At 39.7% G+C, this 13,297-nt stretch overlaps 1 protein-coding gene and 1 pseudogene across 1 annotated transcript in view; one reads left to right on the top strand and one right to left on the bottom strand.

Moving 5' to 3' along the window:
• Nucleotides 1-13,297, top strand: part of PPP3CA (protein phosphatase 3 catalytic subunit alpha) — a 320,751-nt gene that overhangs the window by 24,426 nt on the left and 283,028 nt on the right. The gene's annotated exons all lie outside the window — the stretch shown is intronic.
• On the bottom strand, nucleotides 361-636 carry LOC144263756 (dolichyl-diphosphooligosaccharide--protein glycosyltransferase subunit DAD1 pseudogene; annotated as a pseudogene).

Genomic DNA, 13,297 nt, shown 5'->3' with positions numbered 1-13,297 from the left:
AGATTAATGTAATGTTCTTTAAAAATACCAGTTGGACATCCATGAAAAATGAAATTGTCTAGCTGCTTAACATGAACATGCTTCGATCCTGTGACAGAGAAACCTCTTCCTAGAGGTTGGAGGGTTTTTTTGTTTTTGTTTTTGTTTTTTTCTCCAGCACTATGGGGTTTATTGGGAGAGGGGGTCATAGGCGGTGGGGGGAAGAGTCTGCCATCTTCTCAAGAGGCCTCATCAGTTTGCACTGCTGCAGCCCTTCCCCATGAGGGGCAGGACCCATGTCCATGGGTGGCTGGCACATCTGTCCCTGGGCATGGCATCAGCCGACCATGAGAGGTAGTCAGGACCGAATGGTCCCCTGGCTCAGCCCACGAAGTTGATGACGACAAGGTGCAGGATGGTGCTGGCGAAGAGGAAGTCGGCGAAGGCGCGTTCTGGCGAGATGCCCTGGAAGTCGTCTTTGTTCTGTGGATTGATCTGGATCCTGAGGCAAACGCCCAGGATGAAGCTGCCCAAGGCAGAGATGAAGCCGCTGAGGAAGGAGTTGAAGGGGAAGGTGCCGACACCCAGGCAGTAGCCAAACTGCAGCGCCCTGCTCAGCTGCACGTAGAGTAGATACGCGTCAACGATAAAGCCGATTCAATCCATAGGCCTTCTGCTGAGACTGCTCACTTGGGTGACAATTATAATGATTTTTTGGTTGTCAAAAATACCTTCCGATTTTTAGTTGGTAATGGATAAAGAACAGCAATTTCTTTTTCACATGTGTCACCAACTAGCTGTCACTAGGTTAAAAAATATTTATTGCCAGTCTGGTGTAGAGATGAAAGGGGTGGTGAGCACCAAATAATTTTATCCCCCAAATTACTGAACGTTTCATAATCTATGGAAACAGGTAAATCTTCACTCTCTCTCTCTTTCTCCCTCTCTGTGCCAATTCAGCGATGTGACCCCACTATTTTAGTCTAATTAGATTTTTATGATAGGTGACACAATCATTCAAGACGAGCAAAATACTTAGAATTATTTTATTAAAATAAAAATATAATAAAAATAAAAAGAAAGAAAAGGAACAAAACAAACACAATCAGTCAGTTAAGTCGCACTCTCTTCTGTACGTATCTGTGGGGAACTTTTCCATGGAGGTTAAACTTCTGAGAGCAGGCTCACCAGAGGTGGAGTCACTATTCTCTAGCTAAGCTAAGATGAAAGTATGTAATGAATTCTGTGTTCGTGTATCGGTGATGACTAAAACAAAGGCAATTTCATTAACAGTCAGTTAATACCTACGTGATAGTGGCTTGTATTTAAATACAATGTATTTGAAAATGAACCTCACAAGAGAAACTTATTACCATTTTTAAGCCTTTAAGGAATAAACAAATGAAAGTTTTCACCTTTATGTGGAAATGAGAAGTTAGAAGTAACCAAAACATTTCCCAACTACCATATATACTCGATCATAAGCTGGTTCGTTTATAAGCCGACCCCACCCCAAGATGGATAAGTAAAAATGGAAAATTTTTATGACTCATTCATATAATTTATGACCCTGTAATTCAGAGGTTGGCAAACTTTGACTCGTGGGCCATCAGGATAAGGCACTGGCAGGCCAAGATGGTTTGTCTACCTCGAGCATCCTCAGGCATGGAGGTAAACCTGAGTAAACAAAGTGTCCCGGCGCGCCAGCTGCTTATCCTGATGGGCCGAGACAGCAACTGGTGGGGAAATTTTTGTGGGGGAGAAGCTGGGGGTCAGGGAGTAACCCCTGTGACCACCCCACCTCTAGCTTGGGACCCCCCACACTCTCCCCATCCCATCCCTTCCCACCTTAGCTGGGGAGGGCCAGGGGAGGATGTTTCTGGCCTGGCTGCAGTCTGCTCGGCCGGGCTGGGTCGGGTCAGGCGGTGCGGCCGCAGTCTGCTCGGGCCCCAGAGCTGCAGCTGCTTTGGAGGCTGGGGGGGGAGAGCAGCGTGGCCAGAAGCGGAGAGACTCTGGCCCCGCCTCTTCCCTTCTGGCTCTGCTGGCTGTGCTGCCTCTCCTTGCCCCCTCTGTTGGAGGGAGGGGCTGTGTCCCACCTCTCCCCTCTTTATACCCGTTTATAAGCCGACCCCCTTCTCAGATGCTTCCCTTTTTTTACTAAAAAAAATTGGGCTTATGAACGAGTATATACGGTGTATATGGGTTTTTCATAAAGTTAAATAAAAACTTTAGAATACTTTATAAAACAATTCAATTTCCGTAAGAATATTTCTAGAATTCTCTGTGTGGGTTTAAACTGAAGGGGTTGGTTTTTTAATGAAGAGAGAAGTGGGAAAGAGAAAGTAACAAGAGGCTCGTTGCTCCCCTTTTTGTGGATTTTTAAAACCAGGTGCTATGAATCACTTGTGTTTGAAATCTTAGAATATCTTCCCATCCCTTAACAAGGTGTCCTGCTCTTTGAGAAGGCACTTCCGTTGGCTAGTTGTGACCGTCTACATTAGCTTCAGTTATACTCCTACCAAACGTTCTATTCAAGGCAAAAACCACAATCATTAGTACTTAAATCTCTCTCTCTAACAAAATATAAAACTCAATTAAAACAAAATTGAAGCTATAAAGCTGCATTCCAGAGTCTGTCCAATCACACATGGAGGAGATCAGTACTAATTTATAACCAAGGAAGAGAGATTCTCCTTGAAGCTTTTTGTGCCTGTCACTTACTAGGAGAAAGCAGAGTTTTCTATTAGTTTTTAAATTATCTTGAACATTTCACTAATTCTCTCCCCCATCCCCCCAAAAATTAAAAATGTAAGCTCATGAGCTATAATTCTCTAAGCATCATGTGTATGAAATTGTAATAATCTTCTGAATTTTAGGAAAAGTGAAGACCATATGTAAATTGTTAGTTAAAAATTGTTCTATTATGGTTGCAAAGATAACTTTCCAAATGTGAATCCAAACATAAACCAGAGGGGAGTGTGTTTTTTTTCCCTTAAATTGGCAGACAGATAGCTTGCAGCACCTCTACCACTTGTTGATAAAGGCAGCAAAATGAAATTAACAATACTGGTCATTTTCATTGCTGCTGCTACTCTGAACCCTGTGGCATCAGTACCACTCTCAATAATCATGTTAATTTCACCCAGTAAGAAATCCCATCACCCTTCCCCATCTGAGTTGTTGGTAGCTGGGTTTCTCACCAGAGCATTGGCTACTAGACTTCTGTGGTGGTTTGCTTCTTCCTCAGCCAGCCTTTCATGTTACTCAGGGCCAAAAGGCTTAGTTCTTTGGATAATAGTAGGTGTCTGAAAATTAAACCCTTTACTTCTAAATTGGGGCTCTCACAATTTTACCAGTCTTGCCTCAGCCTCGTCTCCCTTTTCTTGCCCACAATTTTGCAAGTGGATGAAATTTTTTATGCAAATGTTGAAGTATCCAATTTTCCGGTGCAACTGGGTAGACATCTAAGTTACATATGTGGTCCCTGTAGTTATACTTTTCCTGCAGATTGTGGTTGCAAAAGTGTTTACAAAATCTGGCTGCAATAGGCTTTGTCCCCACTAATAATGTCCCAAGTCAAGCAGTCCCTCTAGTCAAATTCCTGAACAGTCCTTGAATAGCAAAATAAGTGAATGATTGATCCTTTCCGGTATAATTCTTAATTCCTTTTCAGGATCCATTTTTGCCTCTGCATCATTTTGATCTATTTTGAGGGACTTTTACTTGGAGGCTAGTAAATGGAGAAGCAGACAACTTTCTATCTCTGTTTAAGAAAAACAATAACTCTTTCAGCAAGGTTTATTTTTAATGCCCGTTAGAATAATTGCACTGGTGTAATGTGAACTCAGTCTTGGCTGTACTGGTTCTGCAGGGCCAACAGGACTGAAATAAATATTGTAATATAAAAATATGACTCTGAATTCACCCAGGGGGCAGATCTCAGTAAGACTTTTTTACATAGTCACTTTTCAGTGTAGAACTGCACTTGACGTTGAAAACTAATCTTAATCTTTTCTCATTTTGTGACCTGATTTTTCTCAACAATAAAGTTGCATTAACCCTAATTTCTTCTGTCTTGTGGGGTGTATGGGTTTCTAGGTTGGGGGGAGAGGGGATTGTATGGAATGTATAGGTAATTTGTATTAGTGTCATAACTTTACTGCATTATTCATGAGTGGTAGAATCAGAAGTGAGAGGTGACCAAAGATGTTAGAGCACTCCATTCCATCATGCATCTGGGTAATTTAATATATTCACCATATGTTTAGTCTGTGCATTTCTTTCCTTTAGAAAGCTATTTACTGGAAAAACAGTGCAGTGATGCCCACAAATGCAGTACAAAGTTCTTATGTAATGGTTTTACATGTATGTCAGGGAATTACGAAATTTAGGGATTTGTGAGGGTTTACATAATAATATACCATAAAGCTATTTTTAAAGCCATTGTTACAGTGTAAACTATTGGGATAAGCATAAGCAAGAAGCTAATCTCGTAGTTAACAGAACACTCATTTTATTTGTCTACTGGTCTGTGTATCTAGTTCTCCACATACTGTATCAGAGTGTGATAACGCTCAACTGTGGTGTAATAACACTAAGATATTTACATCCTGTCAAGCTCGTGAGGGGACGGGCACTCTTGTTTTGTTTTGTTTGTGTAGCACATAGCCCAGTGGGGTCCTGGTCCATGACTAAGGCTTGTAGGTGCTCTGGTAATACAAATAATTCTAATACAGCATATTTCTACCTTCCATGTAGAATTAGTATGTGAAATGCCACTGATGTTCATTCAGCTCCCCTCTGTTGGTGTGGGGCAAGACTGACTGGTTAAAGAGCTTGCTCAGAGATGCCTCGATGCCATTCTGAACCTGAGCTATGTTTTAAGTCCCTTGTAATTATTGCAGCCTGAATTAAAGCAGATCTTGGAACACTCCAATACAGTGCAGACAGAACATAGAGCAACACCAGTATTGTGGTATGCAAATGTGACCTTCATTACTTACTGACAGAGAAAATAAATAAATATCTGAGTTTTTCATCAGTAGATTTCCAAGCCCCATTCAGAGACATTGCTGTGCTCTGTTTTTTTTGCAGAGTGGGGAAAAATGAGATATAAGACCGGCCATACTGGGTCTGACCAATGGTCCATCTAGCCCAGTCTAGCACACGTTTTTTCTGACAGTGGCCAATGCCAGGTGCTTCCGAGGGAATGAACAGAACAGGCAATTATCTAGTGATCCATCCCCTGTCGCCTGCTTATGGCAAACAGAGGCTAGGGACACTTAGAGCATAGCGTTGCATCCCCGATCATCCTGGCTAATAGCCATTGATGGACCTATGCTCCATGAGGCACAGCGAGCTGAAATGACTTCTCCAAGGTCATTGAGTGATTCAGGAATAGAACCTGTCCCGTGACACACAGTCCCATGTTTTCTCTGTTGGACCAGACTTTGTTTTTAGGTTTGCCCATTACCTCTAGTAAAAGAGCTGGGAAACATTAATGCCCATATTCAGAGACACATAGAAAAACATGATTATTATGTTGGTGTAAGGTGTATGCTGCCTCCAGAATCGTTGGAATATGGCTATTAGTTACAAAACTAAAATTTCTTCTGAACTGTATAAGCTCTCCAGAAAATGTGGTGAAAGGCAAAGCCCATTGTCTCTTTTGGGGATATTTTTTGGACTAATTTATATGCTGAGAAATGAATGTGAGGGCTGGTTGTATTTTCTGTGTTTCAGATCCCCTGTTTATCCATATTTAAAAACAAAACATTTTATTTTTCAGTTTTAGATCTGGAAAATCCTTCTGTGGATAAACATTCTCTTCATGTAGATAGAACCAGAGCTTGGGAATGACCTTCTCTAGGAGCCTTTTCATGAAGTCCTTAAAGATTGAAAATGGACATGAGCCAAAAGATGGGCCATCACATCTTTGGGGGTGCATTCGCATTTCTATGCTCCGCATAAACGTTAGTGTCTGGCCACCTTCAGTGACTGAGTTCAGCAGGCAGAATGACCGGTGCAATTTTAACTTGTGACGGAGAGGTGAAAGCAGCAACAAAGTTGCAATCTTACTTTAATGTGCTACATTTGCTTGTTTAGAGATGCATGTTAAAAGTATGCAGATTTGCAGTATTATATATTTAGAGCTTAATTTCTCCACGACCGGACAGCCAAACCCTACTAAACAGAAGTACAGAAGATAAGAAATAGAAACTCTTGAAAAGGAAGACAGCATGCATGTGTTTCCTGTTTTATCATTATTTTGTGTTTAACTTAATTTGACAATCTCAAGCTCCAAATGACCTAAAACATCCTTTTGTAATTTGCTAACTTACTTGACTATGCTTTCTGGTTCTGCATTTTGCAGAAATCCTAAGTGTGTTTATTAAATAGAGAGGTTATGATAGGGAAATACAAAACTTCAGAAAATATTGACACTGTTTTGTGTACAAAGGTAATATAATAAAGTAGCCACTCCTTTCAACTCCTTAGTATTCTGTGCTTGTACTTTCTCTTTTTAAACTTGAAATAAACAAGTGTGTAGACTCTAAGCACAAGAAAGCTGGTTCTTGTGTTTTGGTATGAGCAACAACTAGATTATTTAAAAAAAATCACTAATGTGCAGGATTTAACTTACACATATCATTCTTACTATTCATAATAGTAGACTTTGAAATATCAGTGTTTTTTGTTTTTTTGAATTATTTACCCCCTTTTTCTTTCCTCCCCCCACTTCCATTTCTATAGGATGGACAAATTTTCAAAATTTGTCACCTGCTTCTTAAAACTGTAAAATAAGAGAACTATTGAGAACTTTACCCTGAATCATAATTTGACTAAGCCCCTCTTTCAAAAGAGACTTTGGCTCTAGAGGCCAGGTTTTCAACAATTTTAGGTGCCTAAAGATGCAAATTGGCATCTAGTGGGATAGCTTCTAAATCACAAATGTGTTTTGAAAATTTATTCTCTGTCTCTTTGGAACTCTCAGCAGAGCTTGGAGTTTCCATCCTGTGAGAAACACTTGGTTTTTGTCCCAACTTTGAGATGAAAAGTAAGAAGTTGGAAAATTTTCATGGGACAAAATATTTGCAAAAATTTTGATTTGGAAATGTCAGCAGGTTTCATTTTTGGCATTTTCAATAGAAAAGAAACATTTTGCCATTGCCGAATTTTGAAATATTTCATTTCAGTTGGTTGAACTGACCTGAAGCTCTTAGTTTGGAATCAGTCCAGCATTAAACTGCACTCCTCTATTGTGGCATAATATTATGGCAGATACATTCTATAGCTCTGCTTCTTTTCTCTTTCTTTATGGCTAATGGGCTGTTCACCTCGACTTAAAAAAAGAAAAATAATAAAATCCCATAACTCGGGCTCTGGTATAGCACAGCACTATTTTTCAGTGGAGTTCTGTTGGGAGTGGTGGTTTTTATAACTTACTTCTGAAAAGTACAGCATGTACTTCTGTTTTTCCTTGTGTTTGTAATGAGATCATTTGTACGTTCCCTAAGTAGCACTGGGTGTGATTGTTTTTTTTATTTTTATTTTTTTGGTGGGGGAGGAGGGATGGTTGAGTTGTGAATAAAAGTGAACTTCAAAGCATTATAAAAAGTAATACCCAAGGACTAGATAGTGGATTGGAAGCAATCCTTAAGTAAGGAGCAGTATGTAGTTGTGCTGGCTCTGCGAGTCGGACCAGATCTGGATCCTGAGCCTGTCTTGTTGCTGTTTGCTTCCCCTGCCTCCAGGAGAGGGAAGCAATCTTTGCCAGTCATGTACACCGCATGGATTACTTCCCCCTTTAAGACCATTCATTTGTGCTGGTTGGTGTGTTTGGGGCATGGAGTTGGTGGGGGAATCAAGGCTCCATTCACTCCCTGTCCTTTCCTGTCTGTGTCATACTGGCTCTGTAGAGGCTGCAGTCCTTGTGCTGACTCATAATGTGGGTTGTTTGCACTGGAGGAGAAGGGGAATGGCTTTATGCATGTTGCTCCCCTGCACAGGTGTGTATAGTGGGCCACAGTATAGCCCCAAAGAAATAAAAGAAAATATGTTAAAAACATTTAAAAAAAACCCACCGTTTTTTATAGGGAATAAAATGCCTGGGTGACACCATGCTCGATTTGCTTTAAGATTTTTAAATTCCTTTTTGTAAAGTTTCCAATCAAGACCTTAATTCTTGCCTTGCAACACTTGATGTCACAAACTCCTAAAATAACTGTGGGGAATACCCTTCCTGTTCAGTGGAGGTGTGCAGTAGTCTAACCCTGCTACCAAGATGAATATAGAATGATTAATTCAAATCTCCATTGGTGCTGAAATATTTTTTGTTGTTAATCTGGGATATTAAATAGCAGTGTCTCTCTTACCATGGGGAGACTTTAGAGCCTTTTTTTTCTGTTAGTTTTTAAATCTGCGGGTCACTTTAGTAACTAATTAGTAGACCATCACATAAAAGGATAACAGCAAACATTTATGAAAAAGAAATGGAAGAGGAATTGGCCAGGAAGATGGGAGATGTCGGTTCTAATCCAGGCTCTGCCTGAGACTTGTTTTATAATCTTGGGCAAGTCATTTGACACCTTTCAATTTAGTTCCCATCTGCAAAATGGAGAGAATACCTCCTTCATGGGTAAGGTCCAGCTTAATCTGTTGACATTTCTTAAGTACTGTGGTATCCTTGAGATGGAATATCATCACTTCACTTTTATATAGTACTTTCTTTCTGCTTATTTTTAGTGCATTTAAAACTCAAATTGTGACTTAAGCTTTTTAACTCTTTTTGCATAATCCACACTGGCTGAAATCCTGTCCCCATTAAAGTCAAGGAATTATTTTTTGACAGATTTCTGGCATGAGATACAAATTTATAAATCCATAGTTTTATAGCTATTTACCTGTTTATATCTCCATTTGGTTCTGAATATAACGATGCAATTGTGTGCACCCTTTTGTTAATTTTGGACTGTGTGGTATTGTCAAAAGCACAATTTGCATCAAACCACTCTTCTCATCTAGCACCTGCTCCTGCACCAATTAAAATCACTGGGGTCAGGATTCAACCCTGAAGCAGCAGCTTTATAATGAGCTGTATCTTGTAGTTTGTCAACAGTGATACTGGCTTTAATTAAGATGGCAAAAATTAACCAGTTGTGTTGGCTTAATCCAGCTTCATTTCATGCCCTTATTCAGTGGACTACGCACACAGGTTTTGTTGTCCTATCTTCAACGGGAGGTGGCTTTGTTAACCGGGTGACATCGCCATTAGGTTTTCTTTCAGTTCCAGCCAGTTGCGTGTTCTCTCCTGCTTCTCTGCTTAAGAAGGTTGTGTATAAATATTTTCTGAAGAAAAACTAAAATATTTAGATAGCTGCTTCCTCCATTCAGTCCAACACTAAAGAGGATATTTTTACTACCATGACACCAGGCCCTTAAACTAACTCATTTATCCATCTGCCCTGGTTTTTCCTTTCTCTCTGTGCCAAGAGAACAGGGTTATGGCAGGCCATCCTTCCATCTCTTCCACATGGATTTCTTTCCATGTGACACCTCAGTATGCATTTTGCCAAAGACGTCACCTGTATGTAGTATTGAAGAGTACCGGAGACTGGAGTTTACCGTGTGTGGGTGGGGGGGGAGGATGCAGTAGGGTCTCTTTAAATAGTGTACATTAACTTTTTATAAAATAATTTATTAAAAATGCTTTCAAAATCCAAGTTTATTTTGGGTAATCTACAAGTTGCCATATCCTATAGGCAGTCTTTATTGTTGGCTGCTGTGGACTTCCAATTACATTTGTGCTCCGAGGTAACTCAGATGCTTTTGAAAATCCTACCCAAAATATTCAGAACATTTTTGTTCAAGGAAAGCCATATGTTACTCTGTGTCTTAATTTGATACTGTTGTTTAATGTGTCTGCTATACCCACTTCTTTGGTAGGACTAAATATGCTTAGGGCTTTCAGAATAGATGCATCCTTGCAGGTCCTAAAGTCAGACAAATCCAATGGACCATGAACCTGTCATTAAACTCCCTGATTGAGAACATGGTGGAATGAATCACTGTCATTCCCATTTTGAACATCATGTGCTTAATAGCAATTTGTTCAACAAAGCAGTTGGGTAGGAGTCTTTTCTTTACCAGCAGTTCCATGCAAGCTAAATAGTTCTTTGCACCATGCAGTTCTGAGCCTCCTGAATTAATGCAGCCTTTCATATTTTATGAGAGAGAAAATTCCATGTGTGTGAGAGTCCATAGAGCTTTCAAAATATGCACCCACAGAACTCCTAATGCTTTGTAAAGTTTGGCAAATATGGAGTGCTGTAAAAAAGATGTTTGTTGGTATCAAGATACTATGGACAAGTAGCTTAAAACTTGCCATCTTGCAAGTCTGTAAAACACAGAATAATATATCACCCAGTCTGATAAGAACCTGTTTTCATCAGAGCTGATTTTACATAACAGCTCAAAAGGGAAGAAATATTTCTATCCAAACTCGGCCTGGTATTCTGTCCATATTCCCTCTGTCTATTTTTGCCTCACCTCAAACATGAGTTGGATAAATGAGGTTCTTCAGATACAACATATGGCAGATGTATTCTTCAGACTCTCTCACCCATAATGAACTTCTTGTTTAAGTCCTTTCAATATAAACTGGTCTAAGTGTGAAACTGAGAGCTGCATTTTCTCAATTTTTTTTCTGCAAACGTCTTCGAAACCAGTCTGCTTGCCATTTTGGCCCATTCTCTTTTTATCCTTCTCCTCTATTGACCGGGTGTGGCCCCAGGGGTTTGATTTAGTTTACCTTTCCTAAGTCTCCATCAGAATTCCTTAACTCCCCATTATATTCCGAAGGCTCCTATTCATAGCAAATATCACTACTACTGGGGAAGTCTCTCAACTGGCAAGACTGGGAGAATCCAAATCCAAATTCCTGGATTTGACAAACTAATCAACAAATTTGTATTATATCCTTATTCCCTGTTACTTACTGCATTCACCTGCAGATATAGTATTTCAAAACTACAGGCATAAGTCAAACGTTTTCAAACCGCTTTTAAAGATTCCTTAACTGCATACCTTCCTCCTCTTTATTTATTTTTAAGGGCATTTACCAGTTTATAGAAGGCTCATTTTATGCTTTTTTAAGTTGGAGCATAAAAGATTCTGGATGCAACTGGAGAGAACGGTTTTTTTTTTTAAATTTCTATTCCAAATTATGTGCCTGCTTTTGAAGAACCCCATCCCTCAGAACAATGGCTGAGTATGTGGAAGGGGGGGGGTGTATTTATTTTATTTGTTTATTTTTTTTGCTCACTTGAACACTCGGCATACTTGAATTATTACCCCCTATCCATGTGAACTGAATAAATAAAACAGTCATGAGGAGAAGTAAGAACATTCTGTTCACATGTTCACATGGATGCCTTGAAGTTGACATGTAGTTCGCCAGCAGCCTTCCACATCTAAGACTCAAAATGCAATGTGTGATCAGGAGAACTAACATGTGGTTTTAAGGGTAGAATACTTATTTTTTCCTTAAATAGCGTGCACAATTATACCTTACAGAAGACCGATTATAATAATACTTCCCACATACAGGGCTTTTCCTCTGTGGACCTCCAAGTATTTTATAAAATGCACGAACATTATCCCATTTTACAGTTTGGGGAACTGTGGCATGGAGCTGAAACAAATTTCCCTGCAAAACACAGTAAGCCAAAATAGAGATGTAAATAGAATCCTACTCTTTATATTTTATAGTGTTTTGGTTTTGTTTTAAATTCACCTAAGAAACATAAATGGTGTCATAATGAAATGTATGAACATGTTATTTCTGACTGTTTTCTGATTATGAGAAATAAAACATGAAAGCTGCTAATGGATCTTGTTATCTGCATTGCTTCTATCAGGGTGAAGGTGGGTTAAAACTGTGTGTGTATGTGAGAGAGAGGGGGGAAAAATGAATGAGTTATCTGTGGTGAGAGAATGAGGTTTTTTTTCTTTTGGGATTTACAAAAAAGCATTCTGGTCCAGAGACTTGAAACAGTCCGCTATTTAAGATTAAAAGGAAAGAGAATTAGATCCAGCTATGAGTAATAGTCATGATTCCATTTACAGACTTAATATTGGGCTTAGAACATCTTGGTTTTTTTAACGAAAGTGTTGTCTGAGACTCTTTCATCGAATGCTTTTGTAAACTTCAAAGGTGCAAAAACTTCTTCTTTTTTTTTTTTAAATGTCCTGCATAGCTTGATGATCCCTTTTTGGGAGTCCGTGTGCCTCCCCGCTCTTCTGCATCTAAACTCTGAAAAAGTAGCGGGTTTCTCAGCTAAAAAATATACCAGGGACTCGAAAGGCAAAAAGATTCCGGTCTCAGCTGTTGAAAACCTGATACTGGGATACTGCGGATAATATGCGCTTCTGTGAGCAGTTTGAACCCTGCCACTGGTGACAGCTGACCTACTTACTCAAACCTTGTGGAAGAGAACTAGTCTCCTCCCTCCCTCCCCGGCCTTCAAGTACTGTGACATGCATGGCTGCCATTGCAGTGTTCCAGAGGCTGCTTAAACTGGCTCCTAGCAAAACAGTGTGTTGTATAATAAATCTTCTGTCTTTTAGTGTAATTAGTATAGTTGCAGTGTTTAAAACAGCACCTTGGCAGTGTGTCAATGCATTGCATAAGAGGAGTGGGGGGAGGAAGCAGGGGGAGCTGGGTTTGCAAGGGCCCTTTGGCTTAAAGTTTGAAGTCTGTAGCAGGAGACTGTCTCCAGTGGCTCTCTAACAAGAGGCTGCAGTCACTTTTGCTCAAAAGGAAATTTTTATTTTTGTAGTCTTTACTACTTAAGGATTTCCCACTAACACTGAAGAAATTGCATAGTCAAAACGTTACAAACAAAAAATATATACACGCTGCCCCCGCATGACTTCATTTTGTGTTTCAAAAAGTTAAGATTTTTTAAAATTATTTGAAGGCAAAGTGTGTGTGTGTGTGTGTGCGTGTGTGCGTGGGCACGCAGACATTTGTATTGCAATTGACTCATAATATCTAGTCGCTTTATTGTCTTATTCACTGCAAACTAATAGTTACGCCCCTTCCAATGTTAGTGGAGACCTAGTACTTTGGAACCCAGATTTTTTTTTTCTGAAACAAAATGGGGAAAAGAGATGACAAATCCAAGTCTGTAATAGTTTGTCATTCATCATTTGAAGAGGCAGCCAATTGTGCTTTGTTTGCTTCTAGGAAAAGGAGATTTTTGAGTGCTTGGGGTCAGAATGAAAATGATTCCAGAGTGAATTTGGAGGCAATTGC

The sequence above is a fragment of the Eretmochelys imbricata genome, chromosome 4, assembly GCF_965152235.1.
Source record: "Eretmochelys imbricata isolate rEreImb1 chromosome 4, rEreImb1.hap1, whole genome shotgun sequence".
Classification (NCBI taxonomy): domain Eukaryota; kingdom Metazoa; phylum Chordata; order Testudines; family Cheloniidae; genus Eretmochelys; species Eretmochelys imbricata.
The sequence above is the reverse complement of the archived record's forward strand: the minus strand, read 5'-3'. Positions and strand labels throughout refer to the sequence as shown.